Genomic DNA, 23,558 nt, shown 5'->3' on the forward strand with positions numbered 1-23,558 from the left:
ATCTGTTACGAAATTGACACCATTGATCGATCGTGTAAATTTGTTTTAATAAGTTCTGAGTAATATGATCTTTCTTAACCTACAAATGACAATCAACGATAGCTCAACTTCGATGATGTAACGTAATCAAGTGATCTTCAGCACTAACAATACATTATTCAATTTATTGAGTTCATAAAAATAACAATCAAATAAACATAATCAACCAAGGACGTAAAGTATGAAAAGGTGAGTCAAGAATTAATTAAAGCAACGAAGCGCGACGGGCTGGAACGGGAAGAAAGAATTTTGAAACCGTGGTTTGTCTGGTACCGCGACGAGCGGAGCGTGATACGTTAACGCGTTCTAACTCGGCTCGGTGGGACGAATTCCGATCCCCTGGAACTTAATTAAAGTAAGCGAAAGAAAGGAATTTCTGACAACATTTAATCGCGTGTGCAGAATGTATAAGCCTCTCTGCCAGCGACTTCGTGCGCCACCGTCAGATGAAATACCTTCAAAGGTCTGACCATGCCCCTATTTCACCAAGATTACCGAAAACATATGGGACACGTCAAAAAAGAACTGTGGAAACTAGGAACCCAGTCAAAAATATGCTAACGGTCTCGTCGCTACTGGCAGCGCGACGCCGATTCTTTGAAGTTCCTCCTATTTCCACCCTCTTTCCCTTCTGAATTTCCTCTCTTGCACGCTCGCCCTCTTCCGTGTTGAAATCTTCTTTGCCATGGTAGACCTTCGGTTATGCAAAGCGCCGGCAAAGACGATCTATCGTCGTACGATCGATCGATGAAAATAGAAGGAATAACGCACGTAGGGTTAGACGTACATTCCACGAGACCAAGGAAGTATTTGAAAATGTGAACCACGTAAGTAACCGTGGAGTTTGTTCCAAGTATGTGGAAAGTTCCGGGGTAAATTTTCACGTTCTTCTAGTGTACGATCTTCATAAGCTCCTATGGAATATCCCGAAAGAAGAGAAAGCGGAATGCCGGAGGTTGCTTTAAATCAGCTTTTAATGGCAAACGCATCGGCCAATGACCAAACTTCCTCGACTACCATCTCGCTCTCTTCAACTTTCCAACTATTCGATACCTTGTAACTCGGAAATTTAGAACCGACGAACTAGTAATTTTGTAAACTCGCCAACTCGCTCGAGGTTTACTTTCATTCCGCTCGAAATCACGACCGCTTGTAAACCTAGCCGCGAAATCTTCGCAAGTTGAGGAGTCCGCGATTGTTACCAAAATTTGTTAGTCTTCGCTCGGTTCTCCAGCGATCGGACGAAAATTCCTATATCTCCTTATATAATTTTTTTAAATAGATGTTTGAAATTATACATCCATTTATTTACAAATGTAGGATATTGAATAATAGAATTATGACTAACGCGGAAAATGATCATTACATTTGTACGAATTACACAAATCATGAATAATTAATTATTCTTGAAACATGAAACTAATTATTAATTGCGTTATTCGAGGGTAGTCTGTAATTCGTAAAACTTTCCGGAAGCGAAACCGGTTCGCAGGGACCGAGAAGCGGAGCGAGATGAATCCAGCCGTTTCATAACTGTGATACTTGCACGGCTGTTCGGTTTCGTCCAACTTTGAAATAGCGCGTCTTTGAAATGCGTTCGGTGCCTTGTCTCGTCTAATAAATGTCGGCGGTTTGATGACTGTTAATAAGATTATGCTTTTGATCTAATCTACTTAGACGTTTGACGTGAATTATCTCGAAAATGAAATTTCCGCCGCTTGAATCACGAACCTGAATTCGTTTATTTCATTAGCTTCTTATTCCTTAATACGTTCATTTTTCGATACTTTTCAATAATTGTGATAATCAATGACCGCATTTTTTTAAACAAATATGCCGATTCAGGGAAGTAAAATTGTCCGCGAATACCGCGACACATCCGTTTGAGTATCTTACGTAAAATATCGATCTCAAAGACTCCTGAACTCAAATTATCCTGAACTCAGGAATTTAGTATTCGAAAAAGTTTCGTGACAGTGGCACAGAGCTGCAAAGTGCAAGAACGAGCAAACAACAATCGCGTAGAGAAAACGAAAAGGAAGCAGGAGCGGATAAAAAAGAGCAACGAAAGAATCTAGAGAAAGGGAGGATGAGAGGCGGGCCCTGTCGCGTTATTTACTCGCATGGCACTTGACGTCAGTCTCGTTTCCCGGCTCTCGTCGCCGGGACACAGGGGATTCGATTTCGCGGCCCGTGCAAGTAGAAGCGCAAGTAAATTACGCCGGCGAAGTAATAAACTAGAGTGCACGGCAGAATTGCACGATACGCAGCGATACCCTTTCGCGCGACGTTTCGAATAAATACTTCTCGTAAAACACGCGTCGATCCGCGCACGCTCTTGATCCGCTGTATGATCCGCTGCTTGATACGCGACAGAGCACACACATACCTCGTCGTATCCAGTCGAGTCGAATCGAACTCGGCCTGGCAAGAAGAAATCTCCTTCCTTTATTCTTCTTCCTTAGTGTGTATCTACGTAATCATGGAAGACGATTCGATCCAAGGGAATGCAAATACGAAGGAACGGCAAGACGAAGTACGATCAAGATCAAGAGAAGAACACGGAGGAAGGGAATGAAGAAGTAGAAAAATCGTTCGAGCGTTTCTCTTCCTAGTCGCATGCATGATAGCGAGGCAGCTGCTGGTTGTTAACTTTGACCTTTCAACCGAAACTGAAAACTGAACGCTCGACGCATATATATATCACACACGTAGTAGTATTTGTTCGTTGTATCTCCTTTATATAAAGTTATCGAAACATAGAAGATACAATATAATGATGTTGAAATTCGAGGCGATATTGCATATTCTTTGTATTTCGTACTTTTACTCTAATTTTTAACGAACCTTTAAATGACCTATATACATTCTTTTACTTGATTATACCCGTAGGATATATCGACGAAATTCGGCTATTAGTTTCTGGCACGCCCTGAATAAACGTGTATACACGTAGACTGGTACAGGTGCGGCTTGCGCACAACTGACACGCAGCCAGTTCGAAGTTATTCGTAACACAGAGAGATCCGACCCGAAGCCTGTTAACTTGGTGTTTGAGAGAGCACGCTAGACCTGGCTAGGGATGGATAGAGCCGGCATCCGGGAAAACTCGGCCGGATAGAGGGAAAATGTTTTGAAACAGGCCAGAGAAAAATTCATTTCGGCATTTCAAGTTGAAAATGGGACGGAATACGGTGAAAAGGAGTTTCGCCGTATGCCTGGCGAGATATTGGTTCTCTTACAGCGTGTGCGCGAGCGGGCAAGAGCTCGCGAGCCTCTGCTCTTGTGAAAAAGGAATATCGCATACAGAGGGACGGAGTTGATATTGGTCGTCCTATATACGGCTTGGTAAACCACAAACAATTTACGAACGTCCCTCCAGTCGACGCCGGAGCTGCTGCCATAAACGCACCGCGAGAAAAGTGGAAACCGCCGCTGCAGTCATGCGTTCGAAACATCTACCAGCCTTCAGCGGCGCATTAAGTATGAACATGAAAATTTATTGCCACGCCGTGCGACATGGGCTTGTCAACAAATTGTTGCTACCCTACCGCCGAGATTTATTTATCGAACACAAAGATCGCTTGAACCGAGAATATCAGCAGAAGAGGTGGATGGTGAGTCTTGGGTTTTGGCAAATGTAATAGGATCATGGCGTAATAGCATGATATAAAAATAGATATCTGAAGAGATACAAAAATTAAAAAAGAAGCGAGGAGAACGGTAAGATTAACACATAAGTTCCCAGAAAAATTACGTTTACTTAATCTAACTTCAAAAACTCTTGCTCTTAATTATTTTAAACATACTTAAACATAGCTGGAAACTTTGCTATCTCAACCACTAAGCGTTGCTTGGGCAGACTAACTTAATACAGTAAAAAGCTGCGTTTAGAGAAACGCGTAACTCAGCGCTGTTTCAGTTGGAACGAGCAATTTTCATTTAACTCTTCGATTCAGTAGTCGACTCGTGCAAGTTAGTTGTTAAGCAGGAGGAAATATATTACGATTGATCTTTGAACTCTAGACGAGGTTCATTAAAACGCTAACGAAATGCCGGCATAATTTTTTGCAGAAGAAGGAGCAGAGTTGAAAACGAAAAGAGCACGAGACACGAGAAACTATGACGTAAAATATTGATAGAAGAAACTAATGTAGAAGGCGTACCAAAGACCTAGTTTCTCGGCGCATGCAAAGTTGGAATATGAACCAGAGCATATTTCTCTAAATTTTTTATTAAACAGTTGGCTACCTAAAATCCTTGGCCAGTTGGTCAATGGAAAGCACGTTTCGGTGCATCCTCGAAATCCGTGATAAAGTTCACTGAAACACTTGCGAAATATCGGCGGTGTGTGTCGAGAAATTACCGGTCAAAAGAATATTTAATTTCTTTAAACCTACCCTTTCACGAGCGAGGAGAACTTTTAAAATTATGAGATTCTTTGAAATCAATCTTGACACGTAGGTCTGACTCGTGGGATCTTCATTAAGAAATATGATTTAATGTTATACATACATGTGAGGGCTCCATTCCATAGAGGATTTTACGCTTTAAAACTTCAACATGCTTTCAATGTACGTACCTGCAAGAAGGAAAATTATAAAATTTATTAAATTTCTGTAACGATAACAACGCTATAAAAACGAACAAAATATTCAATTGTCAGGCGTAAAATTCTCAAAGTTATTAGAGAAAAAGGTATACTTGGGACAAAAATATCTTCATTAAAATGTTTTCGAATCTATAGAAACGTGTATCGAGTTGCGCAAAAATAGAAAATAATTAAGAAATTCAAAATATGCTTGAGTGGTTACTCATAATCGTTGCTAATATCATCGTGTACACACATTACGTATTATCTACAAACAAGTGAACCAAACTTCCATTCAAGCCGCAGACTGCTTAAATAAGTACACGCGGACGATCGATGACGGCAGGTTATCGCGTCAACAGCAATGACAAATCGTGTGTCGAACAAGAATTCAGTCAATTAGCGATTGAACGTGAGGGTATATAACAACGCTTCGATCTGGAATGTTTGACTAAGGAAATGTCAATCATCGGCACTAATCGACAGGATTATCTCTCGAATGAGCAAACGAGGCATCTTGGCGAAAAATATCGTCTGTGCTAAACTTGGTAAGTCATATTACGTCTTTTATATTAAACTAACTTACGAATTTCTCAATGTTCCCGCATATAATAGCGTGAATGTAATAACTGTCAATTATTATGGTATACTGCTTTAAAATTGCACTACCTTCTTGATCCTGAATTCTCTAAGTTATGATATGAAATATATAATGTCTACCAAATAATTATTAGTTAGACGTAGAAGTCGTAAAGAGGATTAATAAAGAATTAAGATATTTGATTAGATATTAAAATGAAATTTGTAGGAAAGGTATATGAAGTTTGGATGTGTTCTGTACAAGGATTTGTTTCTACAACGCGACGGTCTATTTTCCGACTCAGCTACATAACCGAACTAGGTTTGTCTGCATTGATAAATCTGCTTGTCGAAATTTTGATTTCCTAAGAAGGATTTGCCGCAATAATTCAGCGTATCACTCGTCGTCAGTAAAGTCCCTGGTGCAATTTACTCCATTGGCGGGAAGAATAGGAAACGTAAAGAACAAAGCCAAGAAGGAAGCCGGAGGATTCTGAAGATGAAACGAATTCGTCTAACAATATCGTATCTCTCTGATGTACGTGAGGAGAATACCACTGGAAGACCAGAGTGGTGGTCAGCAACGATCTGACATTCCGCATTCGAGTAATTTTCGTCGTTTCTATGAGCGTGCACCTGTCGCTGCAACTGATCCAGTTGGAAAAAGAATACAAGGTATAATACAATTTCTGTGTATAGTTTAGCCAACTAGAAGCGAAGGCTCGATACATACGTTATACAATATGCATAATTTCTACAAAATACGCTGTTCGTAACCTTATTGTTCTGAAATTCGTATAATTTAAAATACATGTATTCAGAACTAATCAGCAGAAGTGAAAAATTTCGGCAGGAAGACAGCAGTTTCGAAAGTTTCAAGTTCCAGGTTTATAACAAAGCGATTTAATAATTTACGTCAATTTCCTTTCACGTCCAGTTTCAAGCATCCACGTCTAAAATTCTATCATCACGCCATCAATTATAAATCTGAGTATCTATATAAAATCTACAGAATCAATTGTGAAAAATACCCATGCGATATTTACCCTCATTTTCAATGCAAATATCCAAAATGTGTTTGTCGGCGGTGCATAATAGACCAGAGCGATGTTTAAAAAATTGATCGATGACTCACTCAACAGATCGGGCGAAACAACACCGTTCGACCGAGCCGTTTCGGGGCAAATAACGTCGATCTAATATTTTCGCCGAAATAAATTTTTCGTTACACGGCCTGGTGTTATGAAAGCGTTAAAAAACGCGTTGTTTGCTCCGCAGAAGCGCGAATAAACAATTTTATATTTCCCTCTTGTCTGATGCCTTCCCCGCACCCTTCTCTCGTGGCCGTGACGCGACAAGTCCCGCACCCGATGTAACTTTTATTACGAGTCACCGAAATTGCAACTTTCGACGAAAACTCGCGGTTCCGCTTGTATCGCAGCCGCGCGTGAATTATCGAGGCGAGCAGAATGCCGGAACGATTTGCAGCGATTCCGGCGTTTCATTCACAGGCCAGGATTTTTGGCACGATCTCAAAAGAGCGGACAGCACGATCGAGGATCCAGCATTCCCTCGTTCCGTCTAGCCGACCGCTACACCAGCGCCAAGTAACCACCTGACAGATCATTCGTCACGGTGGGGCTCTCGCACGTCACATACCCTTCGTGTAAACGTCTCGCAAAATTGGCAGCGTCTTCTCGTCATCGTCGCTCATATCGTCCTCTTCCCTCCTCCCTTATTCCTTTCGCTCTCTGTCACGTCATTGCTGGTCCGTGTTGCTCGTTCACACGCGCACGTCTGCATTTAGCCAAACACGTCGGATCGTGGCACACTGCGTGCCAGCGCCGACTATTAAGCCGTCGTGAATATCCCAACTTAGTATCACGGAGGAACACAGAGAGGTGGGCACGTATCGCGAGCAGCTTTTAGCCCAAGGCGGCTCTACCATTTTTAAAGCTCCACCAACTGGATATAGGAGGAATGGGGTTACGTGGCCCCGGCATTCCTTGCTAGATCGTATGCGCGTTCTTGTGCTCCAGCCTGTGCACCCGGCGTAGACCAAGAAAGAGCACGCGTTTATGTATACGTATACTTAGTATCCGGTTTGGTGCAACTGAGAAGATGGTACGCTCTGCGCAAAGACAAACCGAATATGTGGGAGTGGAATTTTTTTCTCCCCGGCTATATCTTTCAGCAAAATTAGATTTACTATTGAATCCGAGAGTAAAATAACTGAGAAGTGTGTAGATAGACGAGTACGTTTTTGACAGAGTTCATAATAAGTACCGTGAGATGAGATCTTTATTTGAAAAACCTTTATGATTGTAATTATTACGAAAAATGAAAATTCTAACAAGGACATTAGGGAAAGAATAACAATTTTGCTTTGTCAGTAGAAACGAAAATATGTATATATGAAATATTTCAACGTTGGATTGGCAAGTCACATTAACGAGGTACTAAATATTTTTTTAAACAAAATTCTAAAACGACTAGTCTTCAGCATAACTCACGTAGAATTACATTCGTCTGAGTTACAGCTGTAATACTTACTCTATACCTTCTATATAGGACTAAAGAACTGATTTTCGTTTCTTACAACGGATTACTCTTGGAGAGAATCTTCGGGGGGGGGGGGGGCTGAAGGTCTCGCGTGACACAAGCGGAAATTCCCTCGGCTAACTTCTAGCTTCCGGTTATTCGAAAAAGAAACGAGGGATTAAGGATGATGGTTTGAACGCCGGCTGCTCCGATTCTACGTGTCTCGATCCGTTAACTGGTCGTTGGAAAATTACGACGGACTACTTCCGCCATTCCGAGATTATCGACGATTCTGGTTCTCGAGTATACGCGTCGTTTCAGGGGTCCGAGGAAACGACTACTCGGACAAACGAACATTTTTACGATCCTCGCGGATGCGCGACGAACAAATGTTTGCACCCGGCGACAACGCTTTAGACAAGAGCTGGGATTTATGATGCTGATACTCGGAATTGCTGTTTCGGATAAAAATAGCTGGACAGACAGATCTATCGTAAACTAGGTTGATCGACGCAAACAATCGAGTTTTAGAAATTGGAGGTCCATCAAGGAAGAATTGATTTGCAATATTTTTACTAATGATAGTACTAGCTTTGAGTACCGTTGTGAAATAGGATTTTTCAAGGTTACTTCTATGAAATCGAGCTTCAAAATTGCAACAGTTTTTAATTAAGAATTTAATCGAGATTCGTCGAAACAATTTTCGATTGTTACGCTGTTCCGTAATAGGGGTTATGAAAGTAAAGTGGTACGAGAAGCGCATATGGCGTGACGATTACAATTATTGAGATATTGGGAAAGATGCCAAGAAATTTCCACCAGAGATTTGTTGAATCACATTCTCGTGTTTTCGATGTGTCTCTGGATGTGAGGAAGCTTTGCCAAGTTCCTTAACCAAAACGTGTGAAATATTCTTTTAATCTCTTATTACTTCAATGTAGTATTTACTCTGTCTTGAATAATAAAATATAATATACATATCCTTAATATTCTTATGAAGAAAACAATTTTATATTTCCAAGGTATTTTCATACAAAATATTTAGATTAAACTTTCGTTATAGTTAGACCGCAATTTCCATTTCCTTTTCTCAATACTAATTTTATCATGCATATCCATCTCCATGTATAAATACTTATCTCTTGCCTACCAAAACTATCCAAAACAGCTTTCCTTTCGCGTTACCCGACCACAGTCAGCACAAGCTCATACAGCCGATTCCATTCTCAGATTTATCTTGTCGAGTCGGCACGGCTTCGAACCGCTGATAAAGTCTGCTGGAAATGAGCTACACCTGGCGATAGTCGTCTCCTCGTTCCGGAACGAAACTATTGGCCGCGGTTAAATGTGACTCGAGAGATCATAATTTCGCAAAAAGGATTAAGCTCGAAGAACATTACGAGCTGGGCAGACTGTCAGCGAGAAATTACGGACGAGATAATATTGGAAATATAAAGCTTTCGCCGTCTCGTCGCGACAGGTGGTGCTCGCCCTTTCTTTTTTTTCCGCCTGCCGGAGATGACAATTAATTACCACGAGGAAAATGATGACAGCACGCACGTCCTACGTACACGTTTATTTCTTTTTTTCTTCCTTTCATTTCGTTCCTCCCCGGCATGCAATCTCCGCGATCTCGATGTTCCATTACCAAAGATTTCTAATTAAGCGGAACTAACGACACGGGCAAATCTCTTTGAATGTGTGTGCGACGTTTTGTCCTGACGGAAGACGACACGGTAAGATGTGTTCGTGGGGAAAAAAGAGTTTGCGTTCAGTGAGAGAAAACGAGAATTGGGAGTAAGTGGATGGATATGCTGATGTAGAGGCCATCTGTTCTAATTTCGTTCGCAGATTATGATTGCCAAGTTATGTCACGTATCTACGCGCTGCGGCAGGTACAGAAATGATACATTTCTGGGCGATGTAATATATTGAAGTTAGGTTTTAAAGCAGCATCCTTTACGATCACGGAATCTCTACATCTCGCTCTCCTTGCATACCAATGATTTTAAAGTTGTTCGTTTGATATACTCTGACGTATATAATATTTTTCTACGATTCATATTTATATATTTTATATACGTAGGTATGTATTTATAATTATTTGAAATATTATTGTGTGATAAATATCTAAATAATATACATACTGAAACTAAATATTTCGAAGTTAATTTTCATTGCTCTTTTAATACTACGAATAAAATTTCATTTAAACGTGTTGTTGTAAATTCTGCCCTCTTTAATGCGAACTTTGATTGTATAAGAAGTGCATGTATTACTAATAGAAGCCATAGTGATTGTACGTTGATTGCATAGCGTGAAGCTGCGCAGACGATCGAAGAGCAGAAAGAAAAAACGGGCGTTAAATATAGCTGGATGAAATGAAAGAGACGAAAAGCGAAAAAGCTTCGGAACACCTCTCATTTTCACCAAATATAGATTTAGAATACATAACTCAGAAAAATACGGAAACGACAAAATAGCGTTATTGCTAAAATATCAGATTTATATAATGATTAAATTAAATTGCAGAATAAAGATTTTTTTCTTTATCATAATTTGAACAATATGAACACATCGAATTTAACGATTTTGAAAGCCTATTCTTTCCTCTAAGCCACTTTGCAAGAAATCGGGACCAAAAGTATCATAAAATCTGTCGAATAATCGTTGCCAGACTTTTCTAACTGGACAATAAACGTTTCACAGGATCACCTATAGCCAGAATGAAAAACAGAGAACGAATTCGTGTTATGGGAACGTAAGACGTTTATATAAAATCGTGTCGTAACATTATAACCAACGTTCGATTCGGCAGTTAAAACTCGACCGATTCTCCATGCTCGTTAAAATTGACTCTCGAACTCAACCTCGGCCGTTGACCTGCGCAACTTTCAGAATATTCGAGGATTATACATCGAATTTTCCGCAAATCTAATGTTACCTTTACCTGATTACTCATTCTGTCGTTTCTTTCAGTCATGAATTTCATAATTTATTTGATGAGTTATGTTGAACCACACCTATACCCTAATCCACTGAATGATTAGTGCACAGCATAGAGGACATCCTATTAAAACTTATAAACTCCTAAATATATAGTTTACCAAATTTATCAAATTATTGAATTTTATTGCATTATTGCATTATCGTTGGAAGATCTTATTTTAAGATTTCTATTTGTAGATACAGAAATAAAAAGTAACATTTTTTCGAAAAGTACTTCGAAAAACGGACACTCTATTTTACAAACAATGAAATAATGACACAACTGCAATTAAAAGCAATTTAAAAAAATCTTTCTTATACCTGGTAATACTTCAATATTCTAAAATCTGCCATTCAAGTCATTCATTCTATTTAACTATTTATTTAACCTTTTCCTAAAACATACATATAAGTGCTCGATTCTTATTACATATTCGTCGCAAAAACGGCCACACATACAGATGAAAATATATCTGTAAAATTATATAAATGCTTGGAAATATCGATTTATTGCAAAGAACGGGCAATTTTTAAATTCTCGGGATACTAGGATTTCGAATATTTCATTAAAAGTACAAAACGCATTGTACCGGATGATGGAACAGCCAGTGCAAACCGAAACGTAATTCAACGTTTAATACGATTTCGTTAAAAAAAAGCCACCACGTTGGAAAGAAACGAAGTCTGTTCGTGCATAATTTAATTAAACGAGTTTATTCATCACAGGACGTGCATCAGCGCGGAACTAAAAACTTCATTCGATATGCGAAATGAGGATTATAACTACTTGCTGTCCGAAATACGGGGAGCACGATACACGATGGTATTATCGACACTGTTCGAGAGTCCATCCATAACGCGATTGCGTTTGCAATGTGACGTGCTTGCCAATGAAACAATCCTCGTTAATGTAAAAATAATTCTTCGAACAAAATTAGCCAATATTTTGTCCGAAAATTTTTCCTTCCACAGCAATTGGAGCTCTGTCGAATTATTATTCGATAATGATAAACGATCTGAATTTTATCAGCTCACTAATTAAAAGTGATACATTTTCTGCATTTTTTAAGAAAGATTTAAAAGATTTCAGTGTAATGCACGACCTAATTTACTTATTCATCCTTTTTTATTGTCGTATCACGCCAACATTATTTTAGCTATCTACAACACACGAAATTCTTTATACCTGTCCAAAGAGACTATATGATGCGGATTTGAATTGGATTTAATACATTAGTAAGGACGGAAATGAAATTAATTAACACTAATTAATTGAAGTTAGTAATCTAAATACGCTCTTCCTAAAGAAAGAATATTTTGCGTGATTGAAAACCCGAATAGCTACAAATTTGTATTTCGAAATATTTATTTTTGACTCTTTTCCTTAATCTTATTTCTTTCGAAAATTTTACGCTAAAATCATATTTATACTTTGTAGAACTACTCATTTACAGTGTATCGTACCCTAAACGAGAAATTCCGGGTTCATTGTAACGCAATTTTCTTTGAAAATTTTTCCAAAATTGTAGAAGTTTTCTAAGTTGCGTTCAGCTGGCTACGCAATTTCTACTCTACCGTAAGTATCGTGTTTTTCAACGATATAAAAAAAAAGAGTAACGTGGTTGGCGTGAAACTTTCAACGGATGTATTATGTCCAAGGGAGCTGTCAGGCTACGAAAATGGTTTCGTCGCAAGAGGCACGAGGGAGATTTTAAGGTGTAAACTCGCGAAACAACGAGGCCAGAAAGGAGGAAGGCAAATTAGAAAGTCGGCAGCCGCCTTCGAGGAACGCCGTGAGCTACGTGCGACTCTAACGTATGCCCCAATAGAAAGGAAGTTCAGTAAATCTATCAAATATATGATTATATAAATATTAGTATTATACAAGATTTTCCGGTCGATATTTTCTAATTCTGTATTCTAACTTCTATTTTATTTCTCTCGAGTATAGCTTTTTGTAATATTATCGCAATCTTTGCAATTTAATTGAATGCTCTTGAACATTGTTTGTATCGCGATGAACTCACACTTATCAATAGTGCAATACTTCTTAATTTGGAAAAGTCAACGTGCGTATACATATAATTACTTAAAGCGTAACGTCGTTGGTTGACTCCTTCAAAAATAAAGTCCTTGACGAAAAACCTTTATTCTATACATTTCACACGCCATCCGCTATCACACGAGAAAACTTTTTCCGTGCCTAATTTTCACGGATCTCTCGCATTTTCGGACGTGGAAATTCTATACGTTTCTTTCGACGCGGCAAATTAACGCTGGAACAGCGTCGCAGCGAGCTGAACTGTACAGCCAACAGCGGCGCGACTAAAAATCACGGTTGCAGCATTTACGTGAAAGACAAGAGGAGGATAAAGAGTCACGCTTCGAGGCTCCCTCCATACGAGAGAGAACTATGCTCAAAGTATTTAAACGTCGAGCACATCGTCGAAAGAGATAAAGGGGAGCAGGCTTTGCTGAAAGAATTTCGTGGAAGTTGAATAGAGTGTGAAGAGAAAGAGGGTGAAGGATTAGAGAACAAGCTGCAGGAGAAAAGGAGCTTACCGGAGCCCGGTTGAAAGTGCTGATCGTTTGGTGCCCTATTACTTTGAGAATAGGAAATTATCAGCGCCTACTGCAAGGGCAACCCAATGTTTCGAGACGGAAAAATATCTCTGGTCCTCTGTTTTCCAAGAATAACCGATTAATCTACTTACCGCCATTATCGTCGATTCGATAGAGTTCCTTATTCTTTCTCAGGTTATTCTCTTAGGAATATTGTAGTAAAAGAACAGCAAGGTAGATGGAAAATATGAATAAACAGCTTGGCAAGTTTTGGAAGTTGATGGAATTTATATTTGTCTGTTTGAAGATAAGAAGATTTTATAACAGAACGCTTTGCCTTTTCTTTTTAGTACCTTCTTAATTCAATATGACGAAGATCGAGCCTACTCAAAGAATAAACGATAGCTCAACAAACTCATAAACTCGCTAAATATTTTAGATGGCGCACGAAATCTTCAATCTCCTACAACCACAAATTTACTTTGACATTCGGAACAACCCATCTCGCACTGTCTGGTTGAACCAACGCAACGTTTTAAAATATCGTCGGTCAAGCGTGTCCAATGAATCGAGTATCGATACAGTCGGCCACCCTCGAGCAGCACCGAGAAATATACGGAGTAGACGCTACTTTCAAAGATTTTCCGATGGTTAGCTCCTAAAATGTGTCCAAGCACTTTGACGCTTGATGTTCTCGAAGTCTTTGCGAGAAGTGTCCACTTTCCGATGGCATGCCTCACTTTTACGAACCAACGAACTGAGGAGAAGAAAGAAGAGGCATGGAAAGGGTGGGGAGGGAGGGTAGTCGCTTTTCTTCTTTGGGGCGCTTTCAGCGTTAAAAGCGACTACTGAATGGCCGCGAGCCCCTCCATAGATCGAGTGGCCGTCGTCACTGGCTGCCACGGCCTCGAACTGTTCAAGTTTTCACGCCATTGACGCCTGTGGGGATTAAGGCGCGCACACGAGCCAGCTTTGCTTTGTCGTCTCTCGCCAATAAAGCTGGATTACGCTCGAAACGTCGATTCAATTGGGCTCATCGACCAGATTGAAAGAACGCAGACACTGCCTAGATAGCCAAATGATGCGGTGCGGCGCGATACCCACGAGTCTCTTAAGTACCGTCAAAAATCACTGTCGCGCCGATACTATTTGCATTTTCTCAGATAACGTCTGCCAGATTGTCTTTGCATCGTGAAATTCATCGTGGTTCAACACTGACGCACGAAAAGATAGGAAGATGTGGTATACGAGAATTAAACGTTGAAGTTATTGCATGGGAATAGTCTGCTATGACTAGTTAAGTTAAAAGGTACTGTTATTGAACAAGAGATAGTGAAGAAGTATTTTATTATGTAGCGACTAAGTCTTAAATTTTTACTGCAAAACTTGTACTATAAAATTTGCGGTTTACGATATGCAATTTTCTTTCGTCGTGCAATAAATATATGTGTGTAGTATGAAGTTTTAGGGAGTCCTGTGCTTTTTGTTTATTTTATGAAATAGATTTATGTCGGATCACAACTTTAAAGAATGGATTCTGTTATGATCGTTTCAAACGGACGAGTTTGGAAATTTTTTATTGACAAATACTCTCTTATGTTTTAAATTGTTTTAACCATCGTCGAAACTTTTTTATGGCATATCTGACTTGTTTTAAACACTTCAAGTTCCTGCGGTTTTCGTACATTTTATGAAGAAAATTTTGTGAAATTTATGAAAATATCCAGAATAGACAGTAGTAAACAACGTCCATTAAATTCTGAATGAAAAATTACGTTATGAATTGCTCATTGCGTTAGCGTTCATACATACCCAGCATTATTTCGAACATCTGATATTCAAAGCAAAGTTAGTTATCGCTGCACGAGTTCTTGTTTTCTTATCTTCTTTCGTTCCGCTCTTCGCTCTCTATAAAATATGAGCAAATATTTCTACCAGATATTGTTTGCCTTCAAAATAAGCCGTATAAAAATGTGAGAATTTATGTCGAAGAAAAATACACTTCTGTTTTTTTTTCTCGACGATTTCCACATGGAAAAATAATAACAGGAAGTTAAATACAAACTTTAATAAAAAAGGAAGAATTCATTTTATATTCTCAACCAACTATCGTAAATTCCTTAAATATGTCACAGAAATTAATATCGTCATTGTTACTTGCAAAAGAAGGAGATTCTTGAATCAGAAAACATAGCCACGACATTGTAAGCTACTCGCAAAGGAGGTAAAAATCATGAATTCTTCAACGAGCGTCCAACGAATACCAGGGCGACGATAAATTTACTTAACCTTCCACATCCACACCTAAAAAATTACGCTAATTGGAAACGAACATTCAAACAACCTATTACCATGGCTGGCAAAAAGCAGCAGACCATGACTATGGAGGTCTCTGCTCATTTCGCCAGTCGTAAATCGCAATTGGATTTAAACCGCGTATCAAGTACACCTAATTACATGCTCGTTTCGTTTATCTTATCCTCCCTGGAGTAGTACAAAGAAAAACATATATACACACAGGATACAAGGTAGTCGAACACGAGACGCGTGCGTTATTATCGCGTAATGAGCGTGATTACCCGGGGACAGTGACGTGCAGGCGCAATTTCGCGGATTTAAAAATTTTAGCACCCCACGCAGACACAGAGAAAAACTAACACAGACGTGAGAAAGCCACGCGACGAACTGTGGGCGTTGCTACAGCGTATTACCACGCCGCTGGCTAATAATTGACTTCCGAGTAACTGTTTGTCGTTGAAAGTCAATGCTTAGTTATTCTATCAAGCTTGCGGCTCGGTCAACGTGGAACACCGACGCGTAGCTTAACAACAGTTCGGCTCACGTCGAAACCAGAACGGACAGGGCAGAACCCTGATAGGAAGTTGTAGCCCGGTCGCGCGTGCACGACCGTGTGCACCACGATGTCGCTGAATTATTCCTTCGGCATTAGCCGGATTATCAATGTGATAGTTGGCAGAGGTGGCCGCCAAAAGCGGCCGAGGCCGTGCTTCCGGCCGGCACAAACCGCGTCCGCGCAAATCTGTTTTGACACGTACGGGCAGCGCGCCCAATACCTATATCACCCTTCAAATCTCACTAATTACGCGCATCCGCTCGAGATTATCTCCGGCTAATGCCTGAACCGTGATTGTTACTTCGCTTTGCTTAATCAGTGTCGCGGAAATCCGATGGACATTCCGAGGAATAGAAAGGAATGACTGATAGCGGAATGGCCGTAAGTTTGACTGTTATAGATCTGCTAGATATGTTATTATTTTGACAAGTTTCCAATAGCTGATCGATATCGTAAGTATTGATTCGCAAAATACCATCGTAAGATTGACAGATTCGTTTAAAGTGATCATTTCTACATATAGATACCCATAGACATCGATCGACACTACTATTTGAGGAATTATTTTGCAATCTCATTTTATTTTTACCAATAACATCATATAGCTTCCGTTCTTTCTTAAATTGATGTTATCCTATCATACAGGAAGGAACGTATAATTAAAATAAACGTTCAATTACACAATGAGTCGCTCATACTAATCACCAAACGTTTATCGATTATAGCGTTCATTCGCCTGTAAAGTTTAATGCTGCAGTTCCTGAAAACCGTGAGACGAGCTTTCGGGGCATGCACGAGTTGTCGTAGATTGGGACTACGCGTTCGCGCACACGTTAGAAAATGCGGTAATTTGGTATCGACAGCAGACGTACTTTCGATCCCTGAGCCACTGCAACTATCGAGCATGCGAGCCATTGTTTCACGTTTCACGATCGAATCAAGTTCAGTTTCCACTCGAATGTTCCGCATTGCCGTGACCACACTCGATGTTTCCACTTGCGAGCAACGCTCTATCGTACGTATGTATGCAGTTTCTCTCTCTCGCTCTCTCTCTCTCTTCCTTGCTTTCTCTTCCTCTCAGTCTCTCTTTGCTTGTCGGTGTGGACATGCTGGCGAACTTTTGACATAGCCAACGACCGGCACAATTTGCTCCAAGGGCTTTCTACTTCAAAGGAACCATACGCATAAGCCCCTATTACATTTATGTCAACCGACGTATTTACTTTTGCAAAGCTCCATCGGCAAATGCACTGCAAGATATTTACAGTTTCAATGGAACTTGGCGGAAGGCTCTGAACAGCGTTAGTATCTCGTCAAGATTGGCTTTGCGACGTGACCAAAACGTTGCCACTTTCCCGCCAGCGTGAATTAATATCAACCAGTATCCAATGGAACGATCTGCCCTCTCCCTTTCTCTCCGACATCGAAATAACACTGTATGGAAGTTATTTTCGAAAGCTCTCGCCAGTTTCTACTGTTTCTATTCCAGCCGCTTTATTTTTTTTTTTTTTTTTTTTTTGATACCAGAGTGTCCGTTTTTGCTTTGTATGTGTCCGCTTTACGAATTCGTCAAATTGATTTAACCTTTGAACTTCGTGCGGTACCTGTGTATCGTAGCGTGAAATCGTTGAAATATGTTTTGATCGTTATGATACAATTCGTCAGACATGCTGCTCTCTCCATGTTTTGGTAAAAATTAATAGTTTTCTGGTGGTGACATTATTTTTAATTAAGATATGATTTAATGCAACAAAGGTGGAATAACGAGCGGATACTTAAGGTTACATCAACTGCACCGATGTGGTTATTAGCGAGCACAATGCGAGAGATTTACTAATTAGATCTTACTAAATAGCGACATGTCTTTCAGAAAGAGGAAACCGTCTGAAACTTGATTTTTGTCACAGACATATCCATTAAAGTTTCTTTGATCTGATATCTATATTTTACACTGGCAATTTACATTTTATGGCATTTCATGTTCTAAAGGAGAATTAAGAATATTTCCTTTTTTTTTTTTTTTGAATTTCTATTTTCTGTTTAATATTTTATATATTTGAAATATTTGAAGCCAAATTCATAATGTAAAATCTTGGGAAAATATTTCCAAAAGTTCTCGATTCGCATTAAAAATTGTATAATTGAAACACTCTTCTATACCGAATAACAGCACGAAGTTACAGAATTTCAGTCCTTTCACCATCGTAACGATTGACACATCACGAATTCACGATACAGCACGTGCAGTCGCCTCGAAGAATTTACTATCCTCGGGACTAGTTTCCCCCATCTTTGGCGACTGTAGCGTTTTCATGACAAATCCGCACGAGCTACACGCGCACATAAGGGGATGTGGTTCAAGGGTAAACATTTCGACCACCAAACTGGTCGTGTCGCTATCTCTTCAACGTCCCTGAAGAACGACACGGAAAAAAGGCAAACAATCGAGACTTTAGATTCGATACGTATTCCTGATTTTTATGGTACACGTAGTGGAACGATATTCCGGTTGGAATATCCGGTTGGAACATGAAAGATACGATGTTAAGTCCTTCAATTATGAAATACTTTCTGTAATAAATATCAGATTAAATACTATTTTTCACTTTTAGTAGGTATTATATATATCGATTGTATAATAGATTATTTCAATGTTGCAAACTATTCAAAAAATATTCGGTACATGGGTAGAATATTTGTGAAGCATTATAATCGATTCGGATTATCAGAGAACCGATTAATTGAATAGAATTTTATATTCATGCGGAGTAACGATACAAAATACGTGAGAAAAATTTGTAAAGAGACAATTGCGCGTTCATAATTCTCCAATCAAAACCTTATTAGACAAACTTGATACGATTTGGATAGGAAACTCGGTGAGGTATCTGCAAAATTTAGATCAAAATTGTGGAAATATTTTTGATAACATGAATTACCTGTAACCCAAAATTCCAAGCAAAATAATAATTCTTCGGAGTTTTAATAATTCCCTAAAGATTTTCCAGTACGTTTCGTTAGAGGGAGGTTAGGCTTGATTAATAAGAGCTGCTAGAAATTTATTTCCCTCGTCTGTTATAATTCACAGACATGCTGTAAAGCAGAAGTTTCCAAAGGATAAATTAAAGATTAATGACAACAGTGGGGCGATCAAAGAGGGAATCTTCTCCTGGTTGAAGTTTCGACCACCGTCTTATCCAAGTTAATTTAGGTATCATCGCACCCACTTCTGGAAAAGGTGCTCCAAAAGTGACGAAAAGATATCTAAATAAATGACGACATAAAGTTACAAAGTTTGCCGAATTTATTATTTCGATGATCTTTTAAACGTTGGAACGTTGTGATTAAATTTTATTGGAGAGCAAACGTTTTCTTAAATAACCTTACACAGAAAGAGATTCGAAAATTTGAGGTTGAATTGTCGGAGAAAGAATTGTTCAATGGAAAAACAGCATACAAATATCATCTTTTAATAAGATACTGTTTGATATTTGAGTAAGTTTAGCTAGCTTTCCCGCGTGAAATTGCTAAAGTTATACATTGAAATAAAAGAAGAAATTCCGTACAGCGCGTATTCGTCGAATAATTCAGCAGTATACCAACGTTTTATGTCGCGATATCGTAAAATATTAACTTTAGGTGGCGTAAAGTGGTAGAAAGAGGAATTTTAAATATGTCGCGCCGTAATATGCAACATTTGAGAAGCTAGTCATAAAGTAAAATAGTATTAAAATAACACACACACAAAATTTCCAAGCAATATTATATAAGCAAATATACATTTATTTTGTAGCATCCTAATATTCTTTCACGTATTGTACATCAATCTCTGTTGTTTACATTTCCCAACAAAAAATCAGGATACCATTAAACGTGCTTTACATCGACATCCAGTCGCTCGAATTTTTCCATCAACAAGAGAAGACACAGAGCCTCCCCCCGATTGATCCACCAATTTCAAGTTTTACGTATTAGGGATCCAACGAATTGTTCATGAATATGCAACAACTGGCTTCGGTTTTCCCTCGTCGGTTGTTTTTGTCCCTGTTTATCTCATCCGACCTTCTTCTTCTTCCCATGTTGGACGGGGCGGAAAATTGAACAACCAGAGGGGGAAAAAGAGAAGATGAAGCGGATGGAATCGCCTTGCTTTTCGAGCTAATATACGGTGGTCGAATTCAATCCATGCCGGCAAATAACGATAGCTTCGATTAGCAATTATAATTCGCGACCGGCCACTGTGTGGAACCACGGACGGCTCGTTGAAAATTTCAAACCGCGTCCACCACGATCTTTTCTTTCCTTTCCCTTTCTCTGTTGCCCGCTACCAGAGCCTTTCTCTTTCCGTTCGTCGCTCCTTCTCCACCTTCGCGATTCGCACTGTCGCTCATACCGCGAGCAAAAAACAACGGCGAATGCCCGATTGCCCGTGCAACGAACCCATCGACATGCAATAAACAGCGTGACCCGTAGCCTCGAGTCACTAGTGGCGACTTCAGGTCTCGAGTCCGGTGAACACACACGATTCAATAACACTTACTGCAGGACCACTTGGCTGGAGTAAAAGTGATATCCGAGTATCGGAAGATCGACGAAAATAAATTATTGATGATCTCTTGATAACGAACCTCCAGAGAATTTTCAAAGATAGATATCGTATGATACGCTGCAAGCAAGTATTTATTAATAGTAAAGAAATTAAGAAGATAGAAAAAAGAATACAACAATTTTTTCCGCGCCTCGGCAAGATGAAAATCTTATGTTAATATCGTTCAGCCATTTTCTACACGTTACTCTCTTCGGAATAATACACAGCGTGCAAGCACACACGCTCAGCCATAAGCATTCCTAGAATCCTTGTTAAACATTCCTGCTACGTTCGAAAAAATGTCAGCCGGCGATAATATTAAATCGTTAAATAGTTAATGTGGTTTTAGCTTCACGTACACATACGAAGAACCTTTCTTACGTTGTTAATCGTCCACTCGCACTAATACATTTATTCGATATTTACAATACTTTTAATATCGAATATTTTACTCAAAAATTAATCCGGTATGTGTATATTAGACAAATTTCTAAATCCGTTTCTCTCGGAAATGAGACTAGGCACTGTTTTATTTCACATTTTCGACTTATTTTCACTTTTAGGATGCCGTTTATCTATTCCTACGTAAACGGGAAATTAGGCAAATTCATGTATACTTGACAAGTTTTCAAACCCGATTTTCTCGCGAATGTGGCATCCAACGCGATTTTGTTATTCTTGGTTTCCATTTTACTTCTAGCCATAAAATCTCCCTTGATTCTGCTTGCTTCTATCATGAATCGAGGACCATGATGTATACTAGTCAATGTACAAAGAGTGTTACTTGGATGGCGTGAGGAATATGGTGTGTGGCAAAAAGAAAACTTGGTGGTTCGATAGTTTGCACATGTTACAGATCCGATGTACGTGCGTCGAGAACATAGCCAGGATACAAGTTAATGGAAGATATAGGTGAAAAATAGTAGCCGCCCTGTAGTACAGCAGCTCATGATTTATGACTCGAACATGATGCCGTTTGTAATGGCTAAGCGATAAACCGGAAGCCGGCGCGCCGCGTAATTTCTCTCACGGAACTATCTATTCATAGGTATAGTCGGTGATAATGGCGTTGGATCGTTTCGCCGACCCTCCGAGAACAAAGGAGCTGGTTCGAGTTCGAATTAGAATTTTACCACCATTATTTTGGATTCGTTATAAACGAGCAATTATTTATCTTGGTCGCTTGAGAGTTTCTTTTATCGAGGTTTTGCTTTGGCTCTTTGTTTTTGAATGTCGATATTAGCGCGCCGTACAATGTGTAGTGGATGTTATTACCGTGTAAAAAATGTATTAATTTGCTGCTGATAGTGGGAAGGGGGACGATGCGAAGATAAGGAGAGGAGCTATTTCTGGAGTCGTATTCATCGAGAGTTCGAAGACACTCGCGTTCTTTGAACTCCTTGGGGATATCGACACCGTTTTAATTAAAATACGATAGAATGTATAATACGGCTGGTACTTTCTTCTAACTCTTGAGAGAGCATCGCTCGTAATTAAAATAGGTAAGATATAAACACTAGTGATTGAGTAAACGATATTAGTACCATTGATCTTTTAATATGTAATACAAGACGCAGATTTTTTTAGTTGCAAATATTGTTCTAATTCTAATAATTATATTATATTACATTATATTATGTTATATTTGTTCGAATTAGTGGTGTGTTTATTAATTGTGTGAATTAATATGGTGCAATTGAAAATATTCCATTCCACATTTTCCGATTAAAGTATCCCTTTAAGTATTTAGATGGGATAATATCTAGCTAAATAATTAAATTTCACTTTTCCAATCTTCAAATATCCACGCCCAAAACGTAATTCTATCGCGTAATGATATAATTTGCATCGAACCAGTTCAACGATCCATCACGACGAAATCTCGAAGTAATTCTCGAACCCAAAATTTCGCCGTAGTTGCATTTTTGGCTAGCTCAATTTCTCTATCTTTTACGAGCACCTTGCTTTATAGTAGTGAGAAGCTGGAATATTTTTCAGACGAAAAGACGCAGTGCCTCGCTTTGTATCAGCTGTAACTTGCCTCGAATGTGCGTTAAATATATTTAACATTTTAAACAGCACTATCTCGCTAACAATCAATACGAATAAAATGCCAGAGGCTTGACTCTCACGCGTTCGAAGTAGAATTATATTACGCAATTCGAACGAACAATATGGAGAGGCCGAAACGTCTCTTTTGGGAATACAAGGACCATTAAGGGGTCCGAAGGCGTTTGATATATCGAGGTAAGTACAAACTTCTCTGTTCCTGATTCTCAGCTAGTGAATAGAAACTTTGCAATCTTAAACGATCTCTATCGATTTCCGCAAAATCATTACCGAGCTGTATAGCTGATAATATATTCGGCAATTTCGGTCGTATGCCATATTCTACGTAACGCAGATGAAGATGCAGATGAAAACTTATTCGCTTGAAACGCTCGTTTTAGATCTTAAGAAGGACAATTTTCTTAACGTTTGGTAATTGGAGTTTTCTTTTATTTGTTTTTATTTAGCGAAGATAACTACAAGTCGATTAAATTCTTCGATAAAAAAGGAACCGAGTTATTAGCATAAAGGATTGATTCTTAAAAGTCAAGGGGTAGTTACTGGTAAATATATGTGTTCCAGTTACTTTGTTACGTCGAAGGAACGCCCATTTCGAAGCGTACGCTTTGGACCGAATCATAGCCCTAAGACGTAATCCCAAGATACGGGGCGACAGCGTAAATAGAACCGATGTACAAAATCTAAGCCAGTCTCTATATAAACGTCGGATTCAATAAACTTGCACCCTTTGGCACATATTCCAACGC

At 39.2% G+C, this 23,558-nt stretch overlaps 1 protein-coding gene across 1 annotated transcript in view; it reads right to left on the minus strand.

Moving 5' to 3' along the window:
* Positions 1–23,558, minus strand: part of kek5 (leucine-rich repeat, immunoglobulin-like domain-containing kekkon 5 protein) — a 413,026-nt gene that overhangs the window by 334,743 nt on the left and 54,725 nt on the right. Inside the window, exon 3 of the mRNA XM_076624520.1 lies at positions 4,555–4,621. The gene's annotated coding sequence lies outside the window, so the exon portion shown is untranslated. The remainder of the gene's footprint in view (positions 1–4,554; positions 4,622–23,558) is intronic.

This window comes from Bombus vancouverensis, chromosome 2 (genome assembly GCF_051014615.1).
Source record: "Bombus vancouverensis nearcticus chromosome 2, iyBomVanc1_principal, whole genome shotgun sequence".
NCBI lineage: Eukaryota > Metazoa > Arthropoda > Insecta > Hymenoptera > Apidae > Bombus > Bombus vancouverensis.